At 40.4% G+C, this 18,065-nt stretch overlaps 1 long non-coding RNA gene across 3 annotated transcripts in view; it reads right to left on the bottom strand.

Moving 5' to 3' along the window:
* Positions 1-17,539, bottom strand: part of LOC148188047 (uncharacterized) — a 39,987-nt gene extending 22,448 nt beyond the window's left edge. For 2 of the 3 annotated variants that reach the window (XR_015778118.1, XR_015778119.1), the window contains exons 1-3: positions 17,418-17,539; positions 16,952-17,018; positions 14,298-14,419 (exon numbers count right to left, since the gene is read on the bottom strand). This is a non-coding gene — a long non-coding RNA (uncharacterized LOC148188047). Of the gene's footprint in view, positions 1-14,297; positions 14,420-16,951; positions 17,019-17,141; positions 17,208-17,417 lie in introns of those variants that run through there. The other variant, XR_015778120.1, reaches the window with a different exon arrangement.
* Between the last annotated feature and the right edge of the window lie 526 nt (positions 17,540-18,065).

The following is an 18,065-nucleotide window of genomic DNA, read 5'->3' as shown; positions in this document are numbered from 1 at the left end:
GAGTCTGGACGCAAACCGAGGATTCAGGTGTCAAGGTCCTGCAGTTTGTACGCCCACCACCCCACTATCAAAGCCTATGCAGTTCATGAATGTAGTATTTTGTTATCTGAAAGAAGCTTTGTCTCGTTAAACATAATCCACTCAGTGATAACATTGCCACAACAACTTAATTAAGAAAGCACTTTAGCAGCATATGAAGATAAAATTTGCTCTCTTTAGTTTTTAGAGTTAGTTTGCTGTTGTGCCACTGCCAAGATTCATTTCCATTTGCAAAACACAGTGAGAGTCTCACTCACTGGTATCTGAAATGTTAGTAACGCTCTCCATAATCTGGAAACATTTTAAAATACTTTCCCTCAGGCACCACGTTGATGGAACATCTATGAGTCTGGCTAATAATAAACAACACAGACGAGTCTCTAAGCAAATCTGCTCATTCACTGCAAGTCGCTCATGATGTGAGGGTCAACACTGTCTCATTCAAAACTTCATGAGTAAATGTAATGTCATTTTTGTAGTCCTCATGCACATGTAAAAGCACAAAGAAACACATTTTGTATACAGTCTATACTATTAGAATCTCAACCCAAATTTAATTTGTTTGCCTATTCAAAACTTCCTTTCAACAAAAACCTACTTTGTGTTAAATTCAGAGTTTATTTTTTCTTCAAAAAGATGAACCGTTTGTTGTTGCATACTGTACCTCTTCAGTGGAGAGGAACAAGCTGAAATTGCAGAAATGCAATCTAGTGAGAAGGACCAAAATGGGCCATGAGTGGACGTCAAGCCTCTACAGCACTAATCGTCTGTTCCTCTCATATAGTCAGGATGGACGGCCGCGCATTTCTACCGAGAGCATCTGCCTACTCGCCAAAGCCACATACAAACACAACATTTATCTTCAGACACAACGGAGCCTCACCAACCTGCCATGAAATTGCTTTTCACCAGGATATCTGCAGTAATATGAGAGAAAGTACACAACCGGAAGCGATATGAATGTGATCTAAAATAGATCTGAAATAAGCTGTGATCGCATCAAAAGCATACAGAGAGAAACTATTATTAAAATATGACACAGCACCTTTTTCCCCAATGGATCTGGTGAGACATTTAACACACAAAAAACACTTTTTTGTGTTTGAATGGCAAACCGATGACTCTCAGACCCTTAAAACAGGCTATCAACTTTTTTTTTTCAGAAATAAATATTCCTGTCTTTCTTCTGTCCTTCATTTGCCTGCTTTCCACGTGACAACAATGATAAACATTGTAAAATCCCTCTTTACCACGGTGTCTGATGAGCAGGTTTCTCATATCTAAGCTTGACTGAGGAGCTGCTAACTGGCTGTGAAAGCCCCAATAATGAGACCAGACCCAGCTTGTGGCATTTAGCGCGTCACATAAACTTTCATTAACGTGGGGTTTCCAGGGGTTTGAGCCAGCAGTCAGCCAGGGAGGGGGGCCAAGTTATTAAATTCATTACTCTATTGAATCGGTTGGGGAACAAACATCTGTCATAAAGGACTAAAAAAGCCTCCACAGGCTGTGAGACAGTTTTAGTGGTAGAAGAACGCTTTAGTGAGCTCAATGATCTTTGACCACATTTTAGTAAAATGTGCCTTAATGCTATGTTCATATGCAAATGCATTAAGTAATAGCTGGTTGCCTGGCAACCCCATACTCACAAGAAGACTCCAGGATGTTACTGTTCCCACTGGCCTGCCAAGAAATAATCCAGCAAATACCCTTTCTAGAAAACCAAATAATGGACGTAGCTACCGTGATGTCACACATTTGCTTGCAGACTGCCGTTCTGAAGCCTCGAGATCAGCATTTTAGCTGTCACCATCTTGGTTTGTGGAGCCAGAAGTGACCATATTTGGATAGGAGATTGGAAGTGCCGAGGAGCAAGGGGTGGAGCTGAATCACAGACTTTAGTGACGCCTCACAGACAGCCTGTCACTCAAGCTGCCCCGCTCTTAAATATTTTTAACTTTAATGTAAACTTGTGAGTTATAAAAAATTCACCTACAGTTGTCATGAATGTTAGAATTAGCAGTAGAGGAAAAAAAAAGTTTTTGTACCAGGTAGTAAACATGATTATTTCTGTAGTTCATGTTGGCATTTTAACATCAGGGACTATGGGGATGGACTCATTTTTGGAGCCAGCCTCAAGTGGCTGTTCGATATTTTTCAGCCTTGAAAGTTGCTGCTTAGTAAAAACACATAATTTTTACACTTTGGTTTGAGCATGGATTAAAGAAATGCAATTTTATGAGGTTATAGTGATTTGTTAATGATTTTGGTAACTTTAGAAGAAGCCAGGCCAGCTTTTTCCAGGCCTTATGCTAAGCTAAGCTAACCAGCTGTTTTCTATAGCCATATCTTTCCCGGACAGACATGGCAGTGGTATGAATTTCCTCCCCTAACTCTTATCAATGAAAGCAAATAAGCGCATTTGGCCAAACCTCTAACTATTGCATATTCACATGTAGGATGTAGGGTGTGAAAATCTTTGGTGTCAGAGCCCTGTGCTTTATGCCTAATGATCTACTCCAACCTCCTCCACATGGCATCTGTGTGGTATAAAGATGTCACACTTTCTGGATTGAAAAAAAAGCCTTTGAACATAATCCAAGCAGCCATTATGTTTCCCTTTAAAATGGATCTGACAAATCGAAGTACTGTAAACTGAACTGAATGACACTTTGAACTTGAACATGAAGGCTGAGAGCAAACGGCCAAAAGTGAAAAGGAAAGAAACTGCACATAGAGAAACCTCCATTACTGACAATCAGTGTTGGGGAGTGACTACTTGCATGTAATGACATACTGTAATGTAATTAAATTGCAAAATAAAAGTAATTGTAATCGCCTACACTTACTAAGAAAACAAATAATTAAACTACATTTACAAATCAAAATGTTGGTGATTACAAAGGGTTACATTCGAGCATATACTTCTTTGATAAAAAGTTTATATGTAGAATAAAACATCAGTTTTGTTTTTTTGCCTCTTTCACCATGCGGATATGGCTTTTTTTGGCATATTCTCGATAACACAAGTCAACAAAGTCATTGAGATAAATTTGAGTGCAACGCCATTAAGGGTGGGATGACTTGCAAGGAGCTTACTCTACATCAAGACAGTCTTCATCCATTTGGTAGTATGCAGTAAAAAGTTTTGAGCACTGTTTTTGATTGGTTCTTGTTTGAATATGCACCGCCTCACATCTGTCAAATCAATACACTTTGCTTTAAGCAGGAACACAGCATGTGACTGATGTCCAGTGACTGGATTGTGCGCTCTCTCTTCTGCCTGTCTACATGGAGCACAGCCCTTTCCCTTCTCTGCGTCTCACTGGACTGTCACAGAGCGTAAGCTTCGTCTCCACTTTCTCACAGTAGTAGGTTTTCTTTTACCCAGGTTTAATCCCCCTCCAGAGAACACCAGGTATTCTGTGCTGTGCCACTGGGGCAATTATATGGAGATCTGTGATGAGCCATTACCAAAGACTGTATAAAAAATAGAAGTGGCTACCAGAGTGACACCAATTGGGTTTGTGAAATGCTGTTTTGAAGCCTCAAGTTCAACATTAGAGCTATCACCTTCTTCAGAAGTGACCGTATTTGGGCAAGAGGCTGCAGCTGTAGAGAAGTGAGGGGTGGATCTGACTGAAAAGTCCGTCACTATAAGCAGCCCATTCCTAATTATGTTATTTATATATTTAAATTGTGTTATTTTAACGGGTAACCAATAGAAAAATTCATCCCCCGTACAGTTGTCATGAACAGGAATATTTGTTGTAGACACCAAAACCATTCTTGTACCAAGTTGTAAACATGTTTATTTCTGCTGTAAAACTGGGCATTTTAACATGGGGATTGGCTTGCTTCAAAGAACTGCAGTTTTTGGCACATTCGTGCTGGCTACAAAATCCGCCCTGGAGGTAGCTGCTTGGCCATCACACAGTGGATGTGCATGGAAACTTTGGTGGCTTGCTGCACAATAATACATCGACCTGGCCCCCTCCATGTTATTGGGCCAAACCAAAATTCCAAAATACACGCCAAATAATTTTTCCCAAAGATGGTTTACATCATGTTAGGTAGGTCTTTCCACATGGAAAATTTGTTCAAGTATTCGTTTTTCTTGTAAGTTTTGTTTTAACTAGTTATTTCATGCTATTAATAGGTGGTTTGATGTCATGATAGACAGCTGTTTGTGCCAGTGTGCCTGCTATGAATGGCGCAGCTCACAATTGGTCTGACAGGTGTATGAGCGGGAACTCTATCACTGCAGAGGCTACTACTGCACAGAGTCCAAAAGATGTCACCAATGCAAGACAACAGCAGCTGTATATGTGATATTTTGGCTTCATTTTTGCACAGTGGGGTAAAGTAGAGACGCGTTGTCAATCTTTATACACAGTCAGTGGTACAAACATAATGAGGTCTTTTTAGCTTGATTGCCAGTTCAAACTCATTTGTTAGAAAAGTTATTAAAAAGTAATCAAATGTTACATAACGTGTTACATTTTTAAAAGTAACTCTGTATACTATTCAGTTACATCATCTTCCCAACACTGCTGGCATTATATGTCAACTGCATGCCGCAGGATATACACGTTTAGCTATAAATGACATCTGTAGCAATACAAATTTGTGTAATGTTTTTTCCCCAGTACAAGTTGCTTCTATTCTAAACAGTTAAAAAATAAACTCTTGATATCTCCTCCAAGCAGCCGTGTGAATGTTACTGTACAGAAATAGGCTGTGTGAGCCACACTGTAAAGAAAAGAGTGACGGGTCTATCGTTTACAACCGGATTAGTCATTAGGATTAGTCACAAAGAGGAAGAGGCTCCACGCAGCCTGAAGCCATCCATTAACTCCATGTCACCCAGTTGGGTTCATTTCATTGGTGGTTTGAAGAGAAAAAAGATTTATGTCAACAGTTTATTCAAATAGTTATAGAGAGCCACGCTTTGTATTGAGGAATATTTCTAATAAAAACATTTGCAACCTCAGACTACATCTGAAGCTCGTGTTTAGCTGTCAGACAACTCCCGCTCCTTTATATCAGACAATGAAACTCACATAACAAATCATTACATCATGTAAGCAGAGTCAGACGTACCCCCACTGCAGACTGTGCTTGTTAAAAAAATGGGATTTTCTATTGCTCTATAAATGAAGCCTTGGCGCTCTCTGACCTTGAAACAACAGCTGCTCATTGTATTCACTGCTTTTAAGTTATGACACATTTACATAAACTGCCGAGCCGTGCATGGATTGCTGGATGGCGAACGTCTACTCCAAATATGAAGCAACCCATTTAAAAGAATAATGGAACAGCGTTGATCTAGATTATAGCAGAGCGCACACACACACACACACACACACACACACACACACAGTAAAAACATCAAATGTCATGTGTCTGTGGTCCTATTGATCGCACAGCAGGGCATCATGGGAAAGAAGTCGGGAACAACCCACAAAGGCTAATGTACACACATTCCAACCTGCTGGATACGTGTCAATAAATCACCATCTATTGACTGCACAAAGGCGTGTCAAAAGATGTGTCAAGTGCAGACCTGGATCTAAAAATTATGTTCACATGAAGTGTGCGAGGTTTACTACTTACTGATCTGCGGATGCTTTAAGCAGGCATTTCAAAGCAAGGCTTGCTTTCAGGTCAATTGTGCAAAATTCAGGTTCAAAAGTTCCAACTTGCATCCACTTTGAAAGTGGATATAAATGACTATTCTCATAATCAGGGTTAAACTAGGCCGAGCTGCGCATCCTCACATCCAAATTGCAAGTTGCCTGAGCTCAGCTCTCCTTTAGTATCAATTCACACAAGGGTTTTGCTCTTTCACTTGGAGGCAACTTCTACAACCAAACTACCTATTGGTTAATAGTGTCAGATGTCACTGTTGAGTGCTGTCAGAAATATTGATACTTATTGATACGTATCAATTCTGAGGGCAGATGTAATTTTAAGGCATATGGAGGTTATATGAATAGACTTGTATTACTAAGAGGCCTATATCAGTGGTATTGAGGAATGTTATGGAACACTTTTCTTGTCCAGCACCACACACCACCACATGCACACGCATTATGAACAGGTACATAATGAAATACACATGCTGAGATTATCCTCTGCAACATGTTTCATCCCATCTGTAATGTTTTAACACATTCTTATCCCAACAAGTCAAATACCACCACTCGGTCAGTGCTGTCCATGTCTACATATTACATGCTAGGTATTCTCCTGGGTCTGTTGTTGACATTTCGGGACAGTGTGTCAATTTATGCCTGTTAAATGCATTGTGTCTTTTTAAAATAAACTTCAGTTTTTGCAGAAAATGTCCAGCCTCTGCTTGTTAAATGCATACAGTCTTTTCAAAGTAAACTTCCTCAACCAACAAAAGTTATGTTAAGTTAAGTTATGCCAACAAAAGCGCGTGGTTAGGTTTTGAAAAAAACGTCATGGTTTAGTTTAACATTTATACAGGAAGCAAATAGCAAACTGATGGGTGAAAGTCCCAGGTTTGCTGTTGGACTCGTCCACTACCCTTCCCACCCTACAGAAACTTTCCAGCTCTGTGTATTACGTTGTTATTGTTTCAAACTGATGCCGTCCAACAGCACATCATACTGCTGTGACAGGTTCTGTCCGGCCACGTTGTAAACTGACAGTGCCTGCTGGCGCATCATATCATTTCAACAGTTGTGGTCCGTACCATTTGCCCAACCAGCAGCACATCATACTGCCATTATAGGTGCTGTCCGGCTGGGTTACAAACTGACGCCGTCCACTGGGGAATCATACCACTATGAAAGGGGGGTTTTGGTGTCAGAATCCGTCGCTAAAATTACTGACCAAGTGGCGATATCTGACAACTTCAAAATAACAGTGGGCTGTTTTGGGGCATTTGCTGAAACAACTGATGCTTTTGGTTTTCTTAAGAGGATAGTCTTGCAAAAATTTAAAAGGACATTTGAAACAGTAAATTTCAGTAACCTATTCTGTCTCAACATTATCCACTCTACGGGTTACCCAGCTCTGTGCCTGCTCTAAAATACTGCAGTGTGAGGTTATGCAATCCCTGTATGATCACATTGCTTCGGAGCCACTCCCCCTGACCAAATGCCCACTTGGCTCAACTGAAAAGTACCACCACAGCCGACTGACCACAGCCACCAATCACAGCTTGTTAACTGTCTGTTGCCCTCCCTAGGTGCACTTTTATTGGTCAAAGTCAGCTCAGAAGCCGACACGCGGCTCCACACAGCCACCCCTCATCGAGGAGGTTCAGGAGGGAATTGTATTTGTCACTTGGCTAATGTTTTGGCTTGCTGTCTTGCCATAAGGAATCTATTGAAAAAGTCATTGGTTTTGTGTGGGGAGTTAAAAAAAATGAAAGCAAACAGCTTGTCTTTCTGAGTCAGCGTTGCTCTGCGACTTCGGATGGCGGCACCTTTCTCACTAAACAATAGCGAAGCTTGTTTACAGAAGCAGAGGAGGCTGTGCTCCGATCCCATGTGTTCTCTCAGAAGATCCAGCCATGCTGCAGAGGTTGAACATGAAAGGTTGAGCCACTTTAAATTTTTCTGATTAAAAAAAAAAAAAAGGGGTGAAAATCACACAGTAGACTGAACTTCACAGAAGACCAAGATTCCCTGTAGTGCTGCCTGGTAAACATCATCCACTCCTGCACACACACACTTGTTGCTTAAAATGCACACACATGCTTTGATTTGGCGCTGCGGCTTCCCGTGCTGAACCATCAGACACCTCATTTAAACACCAGAAAGACTCTATCGTCTCCTGTCTGCTTTATCCCTGGTGCTGCTTCCGTCTTTTATGCTAATGCATGAACACACATCGCTTTAGTCCCGAATTTACCTCGGCTCTCTTTGGGAACAAACACCAGGCAGAACAAAGCGCCGCACACTTGTCCTAGATGAGATAGCTTGATGATATCTGCCGTGTGTGACAGTGTTTGTGTGCATACTTTGTGCGCATACATGCATGTGTGTGTGTGTAGGAACAAAAGAGGATCAACACTGGTGTGTGTGCATGGACATGCATGTGTTTCGTGTGTTCTATTTAAGAGAGTTCGTCTTGATCTCTCTCTGGAGACTTTCCTCTCTGTAATCTATCATTGGACATGTTCATTAGTGTGTGTGTGTGTGTGTGTGCGTGCTGCATGTGATTCACCAGGCACATCTCTCTTGGGAATCAACATTAAGCAGTGCATCAGCGCTCCATATGCTGAGATCAGGAAGAAGAGCGTCAATTAACAGACTTTTGATCCTGAGCTCCTTTCTCATCTCATAAACCAGAAACACGCTGTGTAGTTAAGACCGTGCAGGCTGAAGGAGAAGTGCTCAAACTGGGATCCAATGATTCCCAGTAGTGTGAAAAGCCGAAATCAAACTAAACAATATCATCTAGAAAATGGCCTGATCTGACAGAAGTTGTCAAGTTGAAGAATGAGTTTCAGGCATCACAGTTTGTCTCTTTACCCTGTATAGTGTGTAATAGTGGAAGTCAATGGATTTTGTGTCCAGGATGCAACTAAAAAACTACAGTAACATGTCAGATTTACTTTTTCTTGTTTGACAAAATGCATTTCCAACACACTCTTATCCCAAGTCGTCAAATATTACTGCTTTGCAGTGGACATCCGTGTCTACATATTACACTCTAGGTATCCTTCTGCATCTGCTGTTGATATCCTGGGATGTCGTTACTGTGATGTCAACAAAGCACATGGTGGGATTAAGCTGCACATGGTTATGTTTCGGCCACTAAAGCATGTGGCAACCAGCGCCAGGACGTCAACAAAGGCACATGCTGGCACAGATGGTTAGGTTTAGGCAAAAGAGGCATTGTGAGGTGTAAAAAAAAAAACCAAAACATCACATTCAAATGGGAAGCAAATACTGAACTCGTTTCACAAATGGTTCTCTCTGGATGCATTCGCAGCTAATGCCATCCAGAAGCATTTTAGGCAGATTCAAAAGGTGGCTGTTGGCACTGGGATCTTACACCAAAAGCACTGGAAAAGCATTGGTATTTTACTTCCTCAGAATGAGAACAGGCTGGCATTTCATAGTTTCAGAGTTCTATGAATCCCTCTTTATATTGTGTCTTCACTGCAATAGGAACGCTTGTAGTTCTTAGAACATCATTTTGAGGGAGTTTTTAAACTCCTATTTCAGAGTAGATAGTCTCTCCACACAAGAGTGTGTGGAGAAATTGAGTGATGTATTGTAAGTGCATGGTAATTGGTCCAGACATTAAAAAAAAAAAAAAAACAGACAATGGACGGACTACGCCGGTCTAGCAAATAAATGAAAGTGAATGTTAGGGCAACAGAAGCACATGGCAACCAACGCCGAGAGGTCAACAAACGCACATGCTGCCACAGATGGTAAGAACTAGACAACAAGATGTGGAGGATTAGGGAAAGGAGGAACATTCAGACCTAAAGTGAACACTGGACTGAAAGTCTGGGTTTTATTGGATCCACTGCCCCTCCAGCCAGCCCTATAGCAACCTCCATGCTCCTTGTATCACATCGTTACTGGCAGCATTTCAACCCAACAAAGTCCTACCACAATCTTGCACACACGATAGGTTCCATTCAGCAACGTTCTCAAGTGATGCCACCCGTCTGTGTACCAGGCTGCCACGGCAGGTGCCATCTGCCGGCATATAATATCATCGCAACTGGTTCTGTCCGGCTGTGTTTTTAGCTGATGCTGTCCAATGGCATATCATGCAGCCACAAAAGGTAGCTTCTGGTGTTGGGATCTTATGCCGAAAGCACTGACAAAGCAATCCTATAAGTGGTGCAAATGCCACCTGAAGAAAAGCACCTGAAGGTATGTAGTTCTTAGGGAAGCTCTCTGGTGGGCAGTTACCCTCATAGAGTTCAAAGAACTGTTCAGTCTAAATATGCATGATGTCTCCTATGTGCTCTAGGACATGTAGTCCCTGATCCCATAAGACACTTTCTCTGGATTCTCCTGATTGATCATCGTGAAGGGCCGCAACCTCTATAACGCCCATGATTTAACATGTAGTCTAACATATGTCTCGGCAAAGTCTGATAGGACCACAGTCATCGAAATCCAGTGGTTCCAAAAACTGTTTATATCCAGTTCCCCTTCAACCATTGATCTGATCCAACATAGAGGTCTTTCTAAAAGACTTTCTGACAGACTGTCAGTCTGACATTGGCATCACAGAGGTTCCTTGTGGTTTAATCTAAAATTTTCATTGATTTTAACAACTACATTTTAGCAAAGCACAGGACTAAAACTAAAGGATGAACCAAGACATATGCATGAAGTGCAGCTAAAAATGACTGTGATATGATAAAGGAAAGCTGCGGCTCCAATATATGCAGAACACATCTCTTATATTCAGCACGGGCAAATGCCAATGGGGGAAAACATCAATTAGCCAATAATCTCAGGAAGGTAAAGGAGAATAATTAAATTACACTCAGTTTTCTGTCTTACTTTGATTTTACTTGGCTAAAGTAGAAAATAAGTGTCAGATATGTAATCGTAAGTTATGAGCTCTCTGGAAAACTAGGCAATTATTATTACAATTTCTTAATGTAATAGCAGTGCAAAAATGCCAAAAAAAAAGAAAAAATGACAAATTCAAAGTGGATCTTCTACTTCTCACTGTTCAACAGGGACCTGGAGCTGATGAAAACACTTTTAGTGATATTAAAATTCTGACAAGTATTACATTCTCTATTTTCCTCCTTGATACCTCATCCTCAGTGGAGACATCATTTTCCAAAACAAAATGACAAATGCCACATTGAGTATAAAGGCAGGCTTGCAGGGGAAATAATCATACAAATTCAAGACAACAGACGGCCATACTGTTACCTCACCAAAAGCCTTAGCATCCATTTGTCTGGAATAAACAATCATCTCTACAACAATGTCATAATTCTCACAGGAACCCAGAATATTGTAGATAATATGCCTTTAACACATGCCAGCCTTTCTATGTGAATAATAAGGGGATGAAGTGTGATCAACAGTTGCCAAGGTAACACACGTTTGCTCGCAATATGTGATCTGCAACTAAATTTAATCAAGGTGCATGAAATCACCAGGCTTTTATATTATAGAGAGAGCACAGTCTGCCACACTGAAGATGGAGCTACTTCAGAGTGTTTTAGCAGCGTCTTTTATATCAGTCTTTCTTTTACTGAGCATGCACACACATACATACACAGATACACACGTTTGTGTAAATATATACATAAAAACAGTTTCTAAAAAGCCCTTGATAAATCAATTTAATCCTAATTTTATAAAGGTAAAAACAAACCCAGATTTAAAGGGTAAGTCATTTACACTTCAAAACAGTGAATATAAGCAATATAATATATTGACATTTTTTGGCTAGACTATCTACAAAGTTAGAGGGGCAAATGCTACTTAAAACTTACAACAACTCATGGAAACAATCCCTTAACTTATATCTTAAGGTTTAAGGTCTGATGGTTTATTTAAGTTGATAATTAAAGGACAGCTTTCATGCTATTTGGCACATTTTAAGAGACAAAAAAACATCTATCACCATCTTCCTACATTTGTATTTTAATTGAAAAATTCTTAACAGATTAACATATAAATAAACAGGCGCTATAATGTTTGTGTAAATATTCACATTAAAAATAGTGCCTCAAGTCTTTAACCCCTAATAATATAAAAAAAAAAATAATGAAATCCATCCCTCAGTTTATATCCTAAGGTTCAAGGGCCTTAAGGTTTATTAAAGATGAAAATTCAGGGATGGAAGGATTAAAAACATCTATTATAATCTTCCTACATTTATATCTTAGATGACAAATATATTTCTTAGTAGTATAGAAATGAAGGGGTACTCTTTTTTGGTAATTCTGAATAAATCTGAAATACCATATTAATATTATATTTATGGCTAAATAAAAGCAACTTAAAGGTAAAGAATGAAAGGGTTCCGTTTTATAATGAGCACAAAGTGGGTAAAAAATACGCACACATATTCATAGAAAAATACACACAGTCCATCACAGATTCCATCAGACCTCAGACTGTGTGTGCTGCAGTAAAGAGGCTGAAATGAGAGAAGCAACATAAAATGATGTTCTCATGTCACCAGGGGGGTCAGCGTCTCATCAAATAGACTAGAGAGTCTGCGGCTGAAACCAAATGGCTTTTTGTAAATAGTTATTTTCAACGGTCGACATGTTCTGCACTGCAGGTGGAAAGAATATCCATCCACCTCTAACGCAGTGGTTTTTCTGCTCTCATTTCGTTTAATATGGATGAAATAGAAGAAGGGAAGGGCTACCCGCTGGTTTTCACTTTACTCAACATCGTTCTGAACTGTGCTTCGGTTGTGCACAGCCAAAAATGCCTTCTTTGAAATTCAACAGGCATGTTTGAGAAGTAAGGAGATGACAGGTTTTAAGTCCCTCGATATCTCGTGCTCTGTTCCATCTGGAGGGGGAAAGATGATGATTTTCTGCAGAGGAGACAACCTGGACTGAGTTTCACAGAGGTAACTTGGCTCTGCTATCAACAGAAGAATCTCAGCAGCACGACTTCCAAAATCCTCACTGTTATTGCCAAATGGATTTTTTGCACTACCAGCAAAGGAGTCTGATCCAGATTACTATCAAATTAATCTTAGTAATGACTGACTGTGTACGGCCTGCATGACACGCTGCATGCGAGGACGAGATGAAGAACACATCAGAGGAATTAATGAACAAAACAAAGATTCACATGGAGGGGATATGGAAATGACTTACAATAAGCCTGAAAGTAAATTAAAGCCAACAAAACAAACTTAAAGACTTAACGTAAGTTTAAATAAACAATAAAGCTTAGCACTGACTTGTTAAAAGAACTTTTCAACATTTTGGTGATTGGGCTTATTTGCTTTTCTTGCCAAAAGTTAGATGGAAACACTTGCACTAATGTCTGTATGGTAAATATGAAGCAGCCAGCAGCAAGGTAACTAATCCATTATCACCTTAACACATTATATGTTGACAACAAGATTCCAGGAAGTCACTGCAAGAAATTGCCTGCCACAAAAGCCCCATTTAAAAAATAATTTAGAATGAATTTCTCAGACTATACAAATGAGAAAACATATTTATTGAGCTTTACAGGTGCTGGTTTGTGGAGTTTCTCACCACTGGACAGAGCCAAGCTAGCAGTTTTCCCAGCTCTAGTCTTTACGCTATACTAAACTGAGCTAACCTGCTGTTGATTGATGCTTCTGTTAAAATGACAAAAACGATATCAATCATCTCATCTAATTCTCTGACAGAAAACAAATAGCCCTGTCATTATAATACAAACACTAATGCTAAAAAAGATGAAGTGAGTTGCTATAGCCTGACATTGGAAACCTCTCAGTTTATATTAAATTTCCAAGGGGTATTACCAACCATTGAAGACTAAAATGCCTCTGGGCTTAATCGGACCTAAAACCAATCAGATCAAGAAACATATGACATAGCCCTGAGTGATGGACAAATGCAAATAGACTACAGCGTGTGGAGATGAAATGTGATGGTGTAGCATAGAGTTTGGCTGATGCTGACAACAGAATTTGAAAACACTTCAACAGAAAGTTCTGCCTCTGATTGGCTAACCCTAACATTCTCACCCTAACCAATCCCACTTCTCTTGCCTAAATAAACCAACTCAACCAACATAGGCATCAAATACTAGCCATTATAAAAGGGAGAGTAGGCTGGGTCATGCCTTGGCTGCTCTAGGAAATGCAAATTTATGAACAGGAGAGGGACCGGAAGCATCCGCCTGAACGAATAAAAGATGAGGCTGCAGATTAATCTGGTTCCCAGGCCAAAGTTGCCACAAGGATAAATGTAAAGAAATCATGAAGCTTTTTCTTGTTCATTTTGCACACTGGTGAACTCAGTTTTCACTAAATGTGGAAGACGTTCACACATCATTAGTGAGTCCAAAATTTCCTGGATGAAGTGCTCACTGTTTTTTTCCCCTGTTTAGGATTTGGCCTGATAAGGCGGGTGTGTGTTACATAAAATCATACTGCCATGATTAAATCCCATGTATTAAATTAGAGTGAACTTCGTAGAAGCTCATGTAGCCTTCTGTAAAATGAATTTGGTTGAACCCTTGGAACAAAACAATCCCATGCCAAGGAAATTAAATGTAGACAGAGGAATGGAATAAAAATGAGCTTACTGGATGCCAGTGGAGGGAAACGGAGCTTCTTGGCACTCTGGAGTTGAAATTCTTGAGTTTCCTTTCAGCTCGCAACCAATGGCTTCAGGGAGTTACATGAATACCCTTCTGTCCCTCCGTCTCTGCAATGATGAACATAGTGATATTTTCTTCGACCCTCAATCCCTTCCACCCAGTTTTAAACTTAGAGTTGTAGTTCTCGAGCTCCTGTAGTGCAGTCCACTGCATTTAGAGCCCTCGTCTTTCCTACTGTGGTTATTTGCTCCATGGAGTGCCTCACAAAGTAGTGCCATTAATCATAAAAGTGCAGCTCAGCCTGATGCCCAAGTCTTCCAATTTACTGTTCGGGGAAAAAGTTTGCTGAGAAATATTCATCTAGCGCAATCATTCTGCTCCTCAGCTTGGAAATGGCTGAGTGTGAGATGGTGTACACAGTTGATATGTGCTACTAGACTGACGAGAAACTGTACAGAGCAGTCTAAGCAGTATGACAGTGACACTTTTTTTTATAACAGTTCCAACTTTGAACTGTTCAAATAGATCATAACTGAGTGTTTGCAAGACATAGCTCTTTCAATACCTATCATCCACTGCTGATATCTGTATAGTGTTAGAAATTAGGGAAGAAATGTGCAGTTATTGTGCTACAATTCAGCAATGCACCTTTGAGTTTATGCATCTGCTTAAGCAATGACCACCTGGGTCAGTGCCTCTATTTCCAGCACAGGTTCAATGCACTGGTTTCAGGCCTTTCCTCCCAGTGAGTCGAACCACCATGCTGTCTGGCTTAATAAGTGTAGTTTTAGTTGTATGGCAGTTGAATTAATGACAATCAGCTGGATTGAGGTCAGGGGACTAACATGACCAAACAGCAAAAAAAAAAATCTTTGGTTGTCTTTAGTGGAGAGAGAGGGGAACTGGATACAAACCCACTGTTCAACAAATACAGAAAAAGGGGGTGAGATTGGCTATTTTTATGTGACTTTGGAAATAAGAGCTTGCTTGAAGCCAAGGTGCAATGTAACGTAGGCTACCTGGCCACATGCTCCAAACTAATGGGGCATAGCATTTTACCTCCAACCCAACTAGTCTTTGCAAAAAAAACACATATTTTGCATTTCAGACCTTGGATCTCAAACCTCAGACCTGGGACCTGGGACTTTGGGTTTTGGCTTTGACCTGTGCCTGGATTGAAACAATGCTAAACACAAAAACAGTGAGACTGCAAGCTAACTTAGCCTAACCAGCATATCTTGTCAACCTAACCTCTACTACTCTACTCTAACCTTTACTCTAGCCTCATTAGAATTGTGAATTTTGGACCTCAGATTGTCTGATTATTGGATTATCAATTACTGAAAAGGAAAACAAGGGCATTAAAAAATGATGAACATTCAGATTGCAGATATCTCAAAACAACAAAATCTAATACTGCACTTGACGTCATGGTCCTCTAATGGACTGAGGGCAGACTGGATGCCACAGTGATTCACTATCGCCCCGAAATACAAGTGGTACTACAAGATATGACGGGCTAAAGCTAGCTGGTCAGCATGCTCATTTCAATAGAAAGACATATTTGGCGTAACATCTAAACTATTAGTTCTTCACGTTCTGTCACACACATCTCCTCAACACTTATGTCTCCAGATGAACTTTGGCATTCTATGAGTCAAAGTCAGGCAGGATGATGGTCCCTTTGTGCCCTTGTCCTCTGGAGTACACTTGAGGAAGCCTGCCAGGAATGACACTGAATCCCACAGCAATGATATCACAAAGGGACTTACAGCCAAAAACTGTCACAGCACTGAGTCAGTCGAGTGACTCAAAAGAAATTGTGAGCAGAGGGCATTTCGATCTCTCCCTTGAGTTGTTCTATTTCTGCTATAAAGACAAAGCAGTATGCATTACATCCATCCAGGAATATAAACAAAGAGAGCTTTATTGAGGCACTTTGCCTTGAAGCTAAAGACAAGGCGCAAGTTTAACATTTGTAATGTGTCAGTATAAAACAACATAATCTCTGGCTGTCATACTGATGTGTTTGTTTTGAAAGTTTTATAGCTGTTGTAGCTTTTGTGTTACCTACACCTATGTATTTTCTTTTCTCACTTTTTATTACAAGTGACACATTATATATGACAATCAGGGGTGTAGCCATTATTTCCGAGGTGAGGGGGACAGATCGCTCAATAAGCCGACTTCTTTTGAGTGGTTTATCATCCTCTCACATTCAACTGCACCTCTCCAGCTAAAGAACCACATAACCACAAACATCAGGGACCGACTCAAGTTCTTCAAAATTATCAAAATCATATACTATTACCATAAAAAGTTTGAGCTGCCATGCTCTGGTTGAGTTGACACAGAATGATCCTTGAGCATCTACAATTTCCCTTTAGTTTATTATAATTTCCCTTTAGCCATTAGTTATAATCTCTCCTCACCTGTGAAGCCTCTCCCTCACTGTCAGTGCTGCAGCCTGGTCTCTGTCCTGACCACTGCATGCTTCCTTATCCTTGCTATGTTTATTGCAAAAATATAGATAAACAATTGAGAAAGTAATTGTGAAATAGCTGTGGAAATTAATACTAAAGTCACTCTTATTCTATAAATATATTTCCCTATAGCCATTAGTTATAATCTCTCCTCACCTGTGAAGCCTCAGTGCTGCAGCCTGGTCTCTGTCCTGACCGCTGCATGATGCCTTCTTTTTGCTGTCTATTGCAAAAAAATGCAGATAAAAAAAAAGAATACTAGTTGCAAAATAGCTGCTTAAATTAATCTCAAAGTCACTTTTATGCTTTAGATATATTTTCTCAGCTAATTCTAATTTCTCCTCACCTGTGAAGCATGCATGACCATCAGTGTTGCCTTCTGGTCCACTTTCTCCTCCCTGCTCTTTCTTTTGGAGCCTAAAAGATTAAAAAAATAAGTGCAAAGCAATAGTGAGCACAAGTTCTGCGCAGAAATTAAGGAGGAGTTGGTCTGTTCCTAGCATGAAGCTAGCTAGCCGCCATGGGTAACAATAGCGTTAGTATTCTTGTTCACCGTGTTATCTCATTAATTTGACATCATTTAGCTAACATTATCAACAGGCAGCAGCATTACTCAACTTACACGGTTTGTTTTGAAGAAGGAGCGCAGGGTTTTTGCCTCTTCCTGGTTGGTTTGCTGCACATTATTTGCGTTACTTTAGTTAAAATAAACAGTTCAGGGAAGTGCCGCTCGCGCGTCTCAACTGAGTCATGTGATCACAACAAGTCAGCGTGTGTATGACGCCGCCCATTCATGGTGCGTTTCAAGACCGCTCGGAAAAACGAGCTATGACATGTTACAAATGAATAAACGGTTGTAAAAAGTGCGGGGGACAGAGGGCACAGATGGGGGTAGCGCGGGGGACATGTCCCACGCCTACCCCGCGTCCGCTACGACAATTCTTTATCACTTTGTTCTTACCACAATGATGATAGAATAAAACCCCAAACAATAAAACTTCCTTACAGACTGACAACAAATGAGCTCAGCCAGCGTTTCTGAATTGGTGGTATCCATTTTCGCTAAAGCGCTCATTTTTCTTAAACCTCTTTACTTCAAGCTAAAGAATGGCTGCCAATGATGAAGGCAATTAATGGCGTCTAAAAGCAGCCGTAAGCAATGATGCAGTGACTTAATCTGCTTTCTATTGCTGGGGCTATATTGAATCTGTCAGTCTGCCTGGGTGCCACAATAGGCTATTGTTTAGGAGGGGGGGCATGAGAGACGACT

The sequence above is a fragment of the Plectropomus leopardus genome, chromosome 12 (genome assembly GCF_026936395.1).
Source record: "Plectropomus leopardus strain MGB_pleo_1.0 chromosome 12, ASM2693639v1, whole genome shotgun sequence".
Taxonomy (NCBI): domain Eukaryota; kingdom Metazoa; phylum Chordata; class Actinopteri; order Perciformes; family Serranidae; genus Plectropomus; species Plectropomus leopardus.
The sequence above is the reverse complement of the archived record's forward strand: the minus strand, read 5'-3'. Positions and strand labels throughout refer to the sequence as shown.